Source organism: Salvia splendens, chromosome 11 (assembly GCF_004379255.2).
Source record: "Salvia splendens isolate huo1 chromosome 11, SspV2, whole genome shotgun sequence".
NCBI classification, from domain to species: Eukaryota; Viridiplantae; Streptophyta; class Magnoliopsida; order Lamiales; family Lamiaceae; genus Salvia; species Salvia splendens.
The window spans coordinates 17147381-17159486 of NC_056042.1; positions in this window are offsets into that span (position 1 = coordinate 17147381).

Consider the following 12106-nt stretch of genomic DNA (forward strand, 5'->3'; position numbering starts at 1 on the left):
CAAGCTATGTTCAAGCACGAAGTCAAGCAAAGCCACTCCGACCTCACACTCCTCACAAAAAGGAGAGGCGACAAGATAACATGTCTAATCATATATGTTGACGACATGATTATCACTGGAGATGATGTAGAAGAGATCCAGAGGTTTGAAGGATAATTTGTTTAAGGAATTCGAGATGAAAGATCTAGGAGCACTGAAGTACTTCTTGGGGATAGAAGTGTTGAGATCCAAACACTGAAAATTCCTAAGGCAGAAAAAATACGTCCTAGACCTGCTGGCTGAAACTGGTCTCCTTGAATGTAAACCAGCAGAAACTCCAATGATTCCCAACCATGGCTTAAAACTAGAGGAAGGAGCAGAACTCGCAGATAGAGACAGGTGCCAACGACTTATCGGAAAACTCATCTATCTCTCTCATACGAGACCCGACATTGCATACGCCGTTGGCATTGCAAGTCAGTTCATGCACCAACCTCAAACTGATCACATGGAGGCCGCACTGAGAATCGTGCGCTATTTGAAAGGCACTATAGGATATGGAGTATTCCTAGCCAAGAGGGAAGATTTGGAGATTGATGGATACACGGATGCTGACTGGGTAAGCAATCCGGTGGATAGGAAATCTACGGGGGGCTATTTTACGTTCATAGGAGGAAACTTGGTTACCTGGAGAAATAAGAAGCAGAAAGTGGTGGCTCTATCTAGCGCCGAGGCCGAGTTCCGAGGAATGAAAAGTGGACTCATGGAAATCCTATGGCTAAGAAGACTACTCGCAGAAATTGACTTTCCACCTACTCGAAAGAGTAAGTTGTACTGTGACAACAAGGCTGCAATCAGTATCTCAGAAAATCTAGTTCAACACGATAGAACTAAACATGTGGAAGTTGATCGACACTTCATCAAGGAGAAACTAGACGGAGGCATCATTGAATTCCCGTTCGTCAGTTCAGAGGAACAACTGGCCGACATACTAACCAAAGCTGTCCATCCAAGTGTGTTCAAAGAAGTATTGGCCAAGTTAAGAATTGGAGATATCCTTGCTCAACTTGAGGGGGAGTGTCAAATATCCCAAATCAAGGAATTACCAAATGAAGAAGCATGATTAGAGGAGAAAGATATTAAATTGATATGGAATAAATGTGTAATACATAGTCTAGAAATAGATTGATCTATTACCAAATTTACATTGTACATATTCCCTATATAATGAGGGAATGGCCGTGTACTCCAAAAATCATCAAATACAAGAATAATCTTCTCCTAGAAACTCTCTTATCACTTAGAACTGCCCTATGAATCGCCTAACTCTCGATTACCATCTTTAAGACCTTCCACTTCCCATCTTAACATGGAGGATCTTCTGAATGTGTGGATCGCTTTTTATTTCTCGACCAAAGACGAAACGCATCCAGCTTGGAACGCACTTCAAGATTTGAATATTTGTTTATTTATTTAATTTTTTATTACTCCCACTGCAATCAAACTTACATACCCATACATGATTCACTTTAATTAGTAAATTAATTATTAAAGATAACTTCAGTTTTTAGATAGTAAACAACTTTACATTTAATAAATATAAATACAATTTATTATAGAGTGAAGTATATAAATAGTACTTGATTTTTCACTTTCGCACATAAATAGTACCTGATCTTTATTTTATTTCATTTTTGGTACCCATGACAAAAATAACCCTAGTTATAAAACATGTGATATTTTTTAATTTTGAAGGATATTTTTTAAATTTTCAATTAAATAGTATAAAATATGTGATATTTTTTCTTCATTTTTTATTTCTTTTTTCCTTCTTTAGTTTCTTCTTCTTTCTTTTTTCTTCATTTTCTTTTTTTTTAGTATTTTATCTTCTTTTCATCTTTCATTTTTCTCCATAGTTTATGTTTTCTCTTTTTTCCTTTTTCTTCTTTTTCTTCTTTGTTTTATAATACATTTAATTACATTCATAATAAAAATCAAGAACACCTAATTAAATTAATTATTTTAAAGTAATTAAATCAATTAAATATTTTTTATTAAATTATTTTATACTAATTTCAGGGTTGAAACACCTAACTAAAATATTCAACTCTTTAAATTAATTTAACATAAATAATAATAATAATTATTAATATATAATATTATATGATTCATAATTTAAATATTTATACTATAATTACTTATTAATTACTATTAATTTTTAGTATTAATTTTTAGTATAATAACAGTAATATTATAATAATAATAATTAAATATAGCTATAACTATAATTATAATCTAGGAATATTTGCTGGGAGCTCAAAATGAGCGCCTCCTCAATTCTCACTCTTTTTCTGTATTTTTCGTTCACAATTTCTTCATTTTCTCTGTCTTTTTTCATTATATAATTTCCAGTTTCAATTCTATGCCTATTTTCTCTTGCTCAATTCTAATTTTCTCTCAATAATGCTTCGGTCAATTGCCATTCACCGATAACTTTGAACCCCTAAGAGCATTCGCAGCGGTGCTCTCCCGCAAGGAAGGCGTCCGTGCCGCTGGCGCGGCAACCCCCTGTCCGCTGCTGTGCTCTTGCGGCTAGAACGGTGCTGCTAGATGCATCGAGCACGTCCGTGTCGCTGAGCAGGGCGACGTGGCGCGTTTCTATTGGTCGTTGGCATTTTCTTTTCTTTTTTTTCTTTTTTTAAAAAAATCGAAAATAATACCAAAAATTAAAAAATATATATTTTCGGATTCCCAAAATTATAGTCGTTTTATTACCGTTTTTTGAATTTTTTTTGAACTTTTTTTAAAAAAATTTAATCCCAAAAGAATCTATAAATACACACATTCATCATCCATTTGGGCGAAATTCGGCCACGAGTAGTGGGTTTTTTAATTTTATGAATTTAATTTTTAGGATTTTAATTATGTAATTTTTAATTTTTTTGTAATTTGTAATAGTATTCCGGGTATTTTTACTGCATTTTAATATTGTGGAAATGTTTTTAGTAATTGAAGTATTTAAATTAAATAATGGAATGGTGAGACCTTTGAGCATGTTCTTGCGAAAGAGCATGGATGTGGGTGTTGTACTCTTGGGGGGTGTTCGGTTGGCAAGATTAAATCTCATGATTAAATATGTATCATGTTTGGTTCATAAGATTGAACCCTTCAACTTAATCCTAGATGGATAGTCTCATTATAATTAATCATAGCCTCCCTCCTCCAACTAAAATAATCCCACAACTTAATCCTAGATGGATAGTCTCATGATATTAGTCATGGCAACCGAACTCCACCTTGGGGAAGAGCAGGGAGTAAAAAAGTAATAAAAGTGGGTCTAGGCCCACATCCGTGCTCTTTGGCAAGAGCACTGATGGGGATGCTCTAAGCGGAATGTCAGATTTATTCTCAAATTTTTGTCAAGCTACATCAAAGGAGATATCCACGGAAGGAAAAGATTACAAGAATAATTGATAGGCAAGAATTATGGAATTATGTAAATCATATATTTTCCTAGAATAACTTGGTATAGTTTCCATAGATAGTGGCAAATCCTCCCTATATAATGAGGATTGTAATTCTTCATAAACACATCAATGAAATATACAATCAACTCATCTCTACTCCTAATCCTTTACATCCCAAATGCCTAGCAAGAGGAATACCGCCTCTCTCGATTACCATCTTTGAGATGGTATCAGAGCAGGAAATCAATGAAAAACCTCAAATGGAGGTCAACCAAATACATACTCTCGAGCTATTGATCGAGACAATCTCAAATCTAATTGATTTGTACAAAGCCTACACAAATAAAAACCAAAATTCCAACTCGGCTACCCCTACTCCGAAGAAGAGCTGAAGCAGAGTCGGCGACGGCGGCGGCTGTTCCAGACAGCAGCGATGGCGGCGGAAGAAGCAATACCAGTCGGGCTGTGCAGCGGAGAAAGGAAGAAATCGCCATGAATGAAGGAGTGCAGAGGAACACGCTCTACATCGGCGGTCTGGTCGAGGAAGTGAACGAGCAAATACTCCAAGCCCCCTTCATCCCCTTTGGAGACATTAAGGATGTCAAGACGCCGCTGGACCAGGCCACGCAGAAGTCGGCGTCGGATGCCGCTGATCCACCCGTCACAGACAACAGAGTCGGCGGCGGCGGCGACTGTTCCACCCGTCGGCGGTCTACCAATGCGGCTTGGGTTGAGATGGGGAGGGTTCTTCGATCAAATACCCCAAATCTTACAAAACCCATTTTCAACCCCTCCAAGTCTCCTATATTACAAATCCTACCCCAACTCTATCCCCAATCCCAAAAACCACCCACGAGAAATAAAAAACCCCAAAACCGACCCCATTCTTCCCAAATACACCAAAAACCACCCCAGACCTTTCCTAAACCTTACAATGGCCCACGAATTTTACCCAAAACTCACAATGACCCCAAAACGGCCAAAACATTGCAGATTGCTCCCCGACTACCAAAACAGCCCGAAATTCAGTCATTTATCCCGTGTAAAAATTCTTTTGAATCCCTAGCATGTTCTTCTACCCCACAATCACATACCAAAGACACCCAATGGATATTTTTGATTGCGGGGCTACCGACACAATGTCATTTGATGCCTCAGATTTTCTATCCATTTCAAAGTAAAAAAAAACCTATGTCCAAACCGCTAGTGGAGACCTAGCGCATGTCCGGGGGGCGGGAATAATTAATATTTCTCCTACTCTGCGCCTGTCTAACTGCCTTTATGTTCCGTCATTATCACATAAACTCTTATCCATTAGTCATGTGACTAAGGAACTGAACTGCAAATTACTGATGCAACCGGAATTTTGTATGCTGCAGGATATCAAGACGGGGACGATAGTTGGGCGTGGCACTGAACGATGCGGACTGTACTATGTGGATGAGATCGCCCAACAGAGTGCTGCGATGCTGACTCACGGACAGACAGACAGGCAGGCTTGGCTTTGGCATCGTCGGTTAGGACACCCATCTCTAGAATATCTTCGTCTACTTTACCCTAAATTAGTTACTTCCATGCAATCTTTTCATTGTGAAACTTGTTTGTTGGCCAAAAGCCATACACACTCGTTTAAGTTGAACAATACTAGAATGAAAAAACTATTTGCATTAATTCACTCTGATGTGTGGGGCCCCGCATCCGTTACTGGGAGTCAAGGATTTCGTTATTTCATGTTATTTGTGGATGACTATTCTCGTATGACTTGGGTCTATTTTTTGAAAAATAAGTCTGAAGTTTTTGAAAAATTCACAGATTTCTATACACTTATCCAAACCCAATACAATCAGAACATCCAAATCCTTAGATCAGATAATGGGGGAGAGTTTGTGAATGGGAAAATGCAAGACTTTTTTCGAGAAAAGGGCTTAGTCCACCAAACTTCTTGTGCATATACTCCAGAACAAAATGGGGTAGAAGAACGAAAAAACAGATACATACTTGAATTCACCAGAGCCCTCTTAATCGAGTCCAAAATACCTAAAATTTTTTGGCCCGAAGCCATTGCCACCGATGTCTATCTCATGAACCGCCTACCTACTAGAATCCTACAATTCAAAACTCCCTTAGATACTTTCTCCAAACATTTTGAATTACCCTCTTCACTGTCACTTGAACCAAGAGTTTTCGGCTGCTCAGTCTTTGTCCATATTCCTAAACATGAGCGTACTAAGTTTTCACCTTGTGCCCTCAAATGTGTTTTCTTAGGGTATGGAAAAAATCAGAAAGGTTATAGGTGCTATGATCCGGCCACAAGCCTTATGCACACAACTATGAATTGTGACTTTGTGGAAGAAGAATACTTCTATAGCCAATCTAGTAGTCAGGGGGAGAGTCAACCGGATAATAGTCCTACTAGTGACCTACTAAATTGGCTCCCTACACCTATGCCTAACCAGGGGAGAAACCAGTCAGGGGGAGAAGACGAGCCTAGGCCAAGTCCTGTCACAGACGTTGGTCTAACAGAGGAAAGTAGTGGTACCGCCGGGCGGTCGAATCCCATCGAACAAGACGAGGAGTTAGGTGACATTGCTCAACCGTCAACCCCGTTTTTGAATCCAGAGGTAAACGATTTTGATCCGGATAACATATGGTTAGAAAGTACTAATGATGACAGGGACGGTGGAGATGACAATTCCACCAGTAGTGGAAACGGAGACACAAGGCAATCATATGAATTGCCACCCAGGAGTACACGAGGGGTACCTCCACGGAGATACTCCAAGGACTGGAAAGGGAGAAAAGCCAGATATGCAGTGGCGAACATTGCTCAAGGACAACTGTCTGAAATGGCCCGTGCATTTGAAGCTGCCCTATATGAAGAAGAGGAGATACCACAGTCATTCGAGGAAGCCTCAAAACACAAACATTGGAGAGAGGCTATGAAGAAAGAAATAGATGCTCTAATTAAAAATGGGACATGGGAGAAGTGTACACTGCCGACAGGAAAGAAGCCGGTCGGATGCCAATGGATATTCACTATAAAACGGCGTGCAGATGGTTCAATCGAGAGATATAAGGCGAGACTCATGGCCAAGGGATACACACAGGTGTATGGAGTAGATTATGAAGAGACCTTCTCACCAGTTGCAAATTGGACACTGTTCGAGCCTTACTTTCCGTGGCAGCATGCAAGGATTGGCCTCTACACCAATTTGATGTGACAAATGCATTCCTACATGGTGAATTGGAGAAGGATAAAGAAGTATACATGGAAGTACCCCCTGGATGTTCAGCGGAATTTGGAGCCGGACAAGTCTGTCGCCTAAGGAAGACACTGTATGGATTGAAGCAGTCTCCAAGAATCTGGTTTAGGAGGTTCTGTCAAGCAATGTTCAAACATGGGTTTAAGCAAAGCCATTCGGATCACACACTCTTCACAAAGAGAAGGGACTGCAAGATGGCATGTCTGATCATCTATGTAGATGACATGATCATTACCGGAGACGACACTGAGGAAATCCAAAATTTGAGGGAAAATCTGTTCAAAGAGTTTGAGATGAAAGATCTAGGAGCACTAAAGTACTTTCTTGGAATTGAAGTGTTGAGATCTACACACGGAATATTCCTAAGGCAGAAAAAATATGTTTTGGATCTACTCGCCGAAATTGGGTTGCTGGATTGCAAGCCTGCAGAAACTCCAATGATTCCCAGCCATGGATTGAAGATAGAAGAGGGAGCTGATCTTGCAGACAGAGAAAGATATCAACGGTTAGTCGGGAGACTCATATACCTCTCACATACTAGACCCGATATCACATATGCAGTCGGTATTATCAGTCAATTCATGCACCGACCACAAGTCAACCACATGGATGCTGCCTTGAGGATTGTGAGATACCTAAAGGGAACCATTGGCTATGGAGTGTTCCTAGCGAAGAAGAATGACCTGGAAATCGATGGATATACTGATGCTGACTGGGCAAGCAACCCAGTCGACAGAAAATCCACAGGGGGATACTTCACCTTTATAGGAGGAAACTTAGTCACCTGGAGAAGTAAGAAGCAGAAGGTGGTCGCTCTCTCGAGTGTGGGCTGATGGAAATCATGTGGCTAAAAAGGTTGTTGACAAATATTGGCTTTCCACCTACACGGAAGAGCAAATTGTTCTGTGACAACAAAGCAGCAATCAGTATCGCAGAAAATCCAGTACAGCACGACCGAACCAAACATGTTGAAGTTGATCGTCACTTCATCAAGGAGAAGCTCGAAGGCGGAATCATAGAATTCTCGTTCGTTCGGTCAGAAGAACAACTTGCAGACATTCTAACTAAAGCAGTTCATCTGAAAGTCTTCAAGGAAATTCTGGACAAGTTGAGTATCGGAGATACCGTCGCTCAACTTGAGGGGGAGTGTCAAGCTACATCAAAGGAGATATCCACGGAAGGAAAAGATTACAAGAATAATTGATAGACAAGAATTATGGAATTATGTAAATCATATATTTTCCTAGAATAACTTGGTATAGTTTCCATAGATAGTGGCAAATCCTCCCTATATAATGAGGATTGTAATTCTTCATAAACACATCAATGAAATATACAATCAACCCATCTCTACTCCTAATGCTTTACATCCCAAATGCCTAGCAAGAGGAATACCGCCTCTCTCGATTACCATCTTTGAGAATTTTTACTCTCCAATTTTTTAAATTATTAGCCTCAAATTTGAATTTGATACTTTTGCATGGATTTTTCACAAAAAAGTTCTCAGATTTCATAGAGATTTCTGTGTTGGAGAAAAAAGTTGTGGAATCTCAATTTATCTGATTCATATCTCTTGTCTTCCGATTCATCGTAGAATTTGAGTTTGGAGAAAAAAGTTGTGGAATCTCAATTTCTCTGCGTGGGGTTTTCATCTCTCGGAAATTTGAGATTTTTTAAATAGTAATAGGAGTGAGAACTTACAAGCAAATGTGCTGTGGAATTTGAGTTTAGAGAAAAATACTTTGTGAAATTTCAATTTGGAGAAGAAAACGATGGAGGGAGAATTGGGGAACGGATCCTCTGCTGTTATTTAAAACACAGGACAGCTTGCTGTGCATGAAATGCAAAGAATAATGAACGAAACGCAGATATATACTTCTAACTTGTTTCTTCATTTCCAATCCTTTTTTCTATAATTATCTTTACACAAATAGTAATTCACATCATTCAATCAACATGCCCCACTTCACGAGCCATTATCTCTTTAGTCAATATATGTAAATAATTTTTTATAAAAGCTTTTTCATTTTTTTATCACTAACTACTAAGTTGATTTGTTTTATTCAAAAGTGTAAATAGTGATGAAATCTCATATACCATGATTATACTAGTTTTTTTTATCACAAAAATTTCATCATTTACACTTTAGGATAAAATATCATGTAAAAATCATTAACACTAAATTTTTGTTAATTACGCCTATTCCATGTTATAAAACTAAGTGGAGTACTATTATTCTAACTAGTGTAACACCCTGGCTATGCGCGGATCATTAATTTATATATTTGTCTAAAATTTTAAAAATTAAGCTAGACCTACATGCTATAAGAAATTGATACAAATAAATATGTATGCAATAATAGTTAAATCTTATACAAAATAATAGTAATAAATTTAAGAAATTCATCAGTAATATAACACACAAATATTGAGTATGAGTATTAAACCTAAAATTAAATTAAATTAAATTTTGTATATTAATCACAGAAAATTAAGAATTTAAATTTCATAAACTCATATATTCAATTTGTCAGTAGAATTGAAAATATAAATTATAGTTTAATTCATTCACCACTATAATTAATAATGTGCACATATTTGTCAGTGCACTTATCAGATTGATAATTCTTAATCACAGGTTAGGCAATTTCCTAATCCATTTGTATAATACAAATTTGAGATTTTATTCTCTTTCTTACGTTATATATTTATAATTCTGTTTTTCTTTATATAATTTATTCTTAATTGATTTCTCATTAGTCACCTATATAATATAAATAGGTCATTCTATATTTATTTTGCATTAACTTATTTTCTTCATTTCTCTCTATTGCTGCAACATTATTTTGATATATTTCGTATGTTTGAATAAGATATCCATACAATATGTACTCTATTTTTAGTATATGTCACATAGAAATACATTGAATAAGATATTCAGTAAAGAATTTAATTCTATTTAATTATGTATTTTATGTGATTTTAATATATAGTACTCCATCCGTTTCATAGTAGTTGAGACATTTCTTTTCGGCACGGAGATTAAGAAAGTATTGTGTTAAGTGATTCAAGTAAAAAAAGAATAAAGTAGGAAATGAAAAAGGTAGAGATGTGAAAAGAAAATAAAGAGAGTAGAGTTAAGTGAGGAGAAATGTATTGACTTTTACTAAAAAGATAAATGGCTCCACTACTATGGAAGTATCAAAATGATAAAATGATTTCACTACTATTGAATGGAGGGAGAAATATTTAAAAGCAATATTACCTTTTATTGCATCTAAAGTCCCAATTTTTTTTCAAAATATTATAATTGGGTTCCATATGCTAAAACTCAAAACCTAAATCTATACAGAAAATTATGGAAACCCAAAACTCTAAGACCTAAATCCTTCTACAATAATTTCTTAGCATTAAATAATTTAGCCGAATACAGTTTTACAATAATAAATTGAATCTTATAAATTGAGCCAATTTATATTGAACCCCACTAATTGAATTAAGTTAACTATCAAATTGACCTATTTCTATTTAATAGAGTCAATCAGGTTTTAAAAAATGATAGCTTCCTTTCTTCACGCTTGTAGCGCCTCCATCTTGTGCTTCACGCTTAATTTTATGCAATTTTCAAACCAAACATGAAATAGCCTAAATAAGATTATGCCAGAATTCACAAGTAATAGATAGTTATATAAGATTTTCAAATATATAAAGGATTGATAACAAACGGAAACACAATAAGATATCGACATCATGGATGCATGAATACATTGCACAAATCCTATTTTTGTTGTTATCCCAACTACTGACCTTGCAAGACCTTGTCGTTAAATGATCATTTTTCATTATCGTCGACATGGAATGCATTCTCATTTGCGTTAAGCCTTGCACATTCAAAGGACAACAAAACAAAATTTAGATAATAGAAAAAATAACTCCTTCAAAGAATATAGAGACTGCTGCCATGCAAAACTTCCTCCTCTTCAGGGACGGATGTACATTAGTTCCACAAGGGGCAAATGCCCCTCCTCAAAAAAAATTCATTTGTGCTATTTTGAGCATTATTTGTACATTTTGTTTGAAATACCCTTATATATGCCCCTTCTCAAATTCTTAAAATGCTTTTATCTATATTTTTGCCCCAGGTATATAAAATATCTGGGTCCGTCCCTGCTCCTCTTGTTGCTCTCTTTTTTCTTCTGGTGTCATATCAATTGTATTTGAAGCAGAATTCATAACCTCTAAAAGTTAGACCTAAACACGAATAAACATAATTAGAAAGCATAAACAAATAAGAAAAGAACAAAAGAGAAAACTTGAAAGAAAATAACCATAAAATTGGAGGTTGAAAATGAGAACTCGATATTTAAATATACATATGAAGCAACGGTGCAATAGCTGAGCATTATTAGCATTTACTAGTATTAATTTCAATTGCGCAACGGCATCACATTGATTTAATAATTAATATGCAAATTATATCCGATTCAATTGGGCATTACTACTGCATAATACTAATACAAATTCCTAAACGCATGATTGGGAAAATTAATTTTTTTACATCGTGGATTACATTTCTAGTAGTACATATGAAACTGCCATATGTGATTTTAAATTTCTAAATGCATTAAATTTAGATTAATTGAAATGACACCCAAAATTAATAAATATTTAAAATTATGCCCAAAACATGCATTTTATATTAGTATAGATATATAAAATATATTACCATAAAGAAATATTATTCAACATAAAAATCAATACTTAATAGTTTCATAATATATTTTAAATACTAAAACATAGTATTTCTGCAAATATCAATAAAACAAATCAATTTAGTAGTTAGTGATAAAAAAATGAAAAAGCATTTGTAAAAAAATATTTATGTATATTGGCTAAAGAGATAATGGCTCGTGTGGTGGGGCCATGTGGATAGAATGATGTGAATTAGTACTATTTGTCTAAAGATAATTACTGAAAAAAAGATTGAAAATGAAGAAACAAGTTAGAAGTTATATTACTGCGTTTCGTTCATTATTCTTTGCGTTTCAAGCACAGCATGCTGTGCTGTGTTTTAAAGAACAGCACAGGATCCGTTTCCGGAGAATTGAGCAGATATGTTATGCATTAAAAAGCTTTTGCAGATGAATAATTTAAATTGATAGTGCTCGAGATTAGATTTGTCCAGAAAGAGGAGAAACTTTAATAATAAAAAAATGAAAAATAAAATGAAAAAAGGAAGTGTCGCTCAATGTAATCGCCCAAGAGAACAATCCTTAGTTATAATAAGTATATTTGAATGATATTAAAAAAAAAATTAATTATTAACTTATAACATAATAATATTAATATGATTAATAATAATAGTATAAAGAGTGAGGAGAATGAGAGAAGATATTA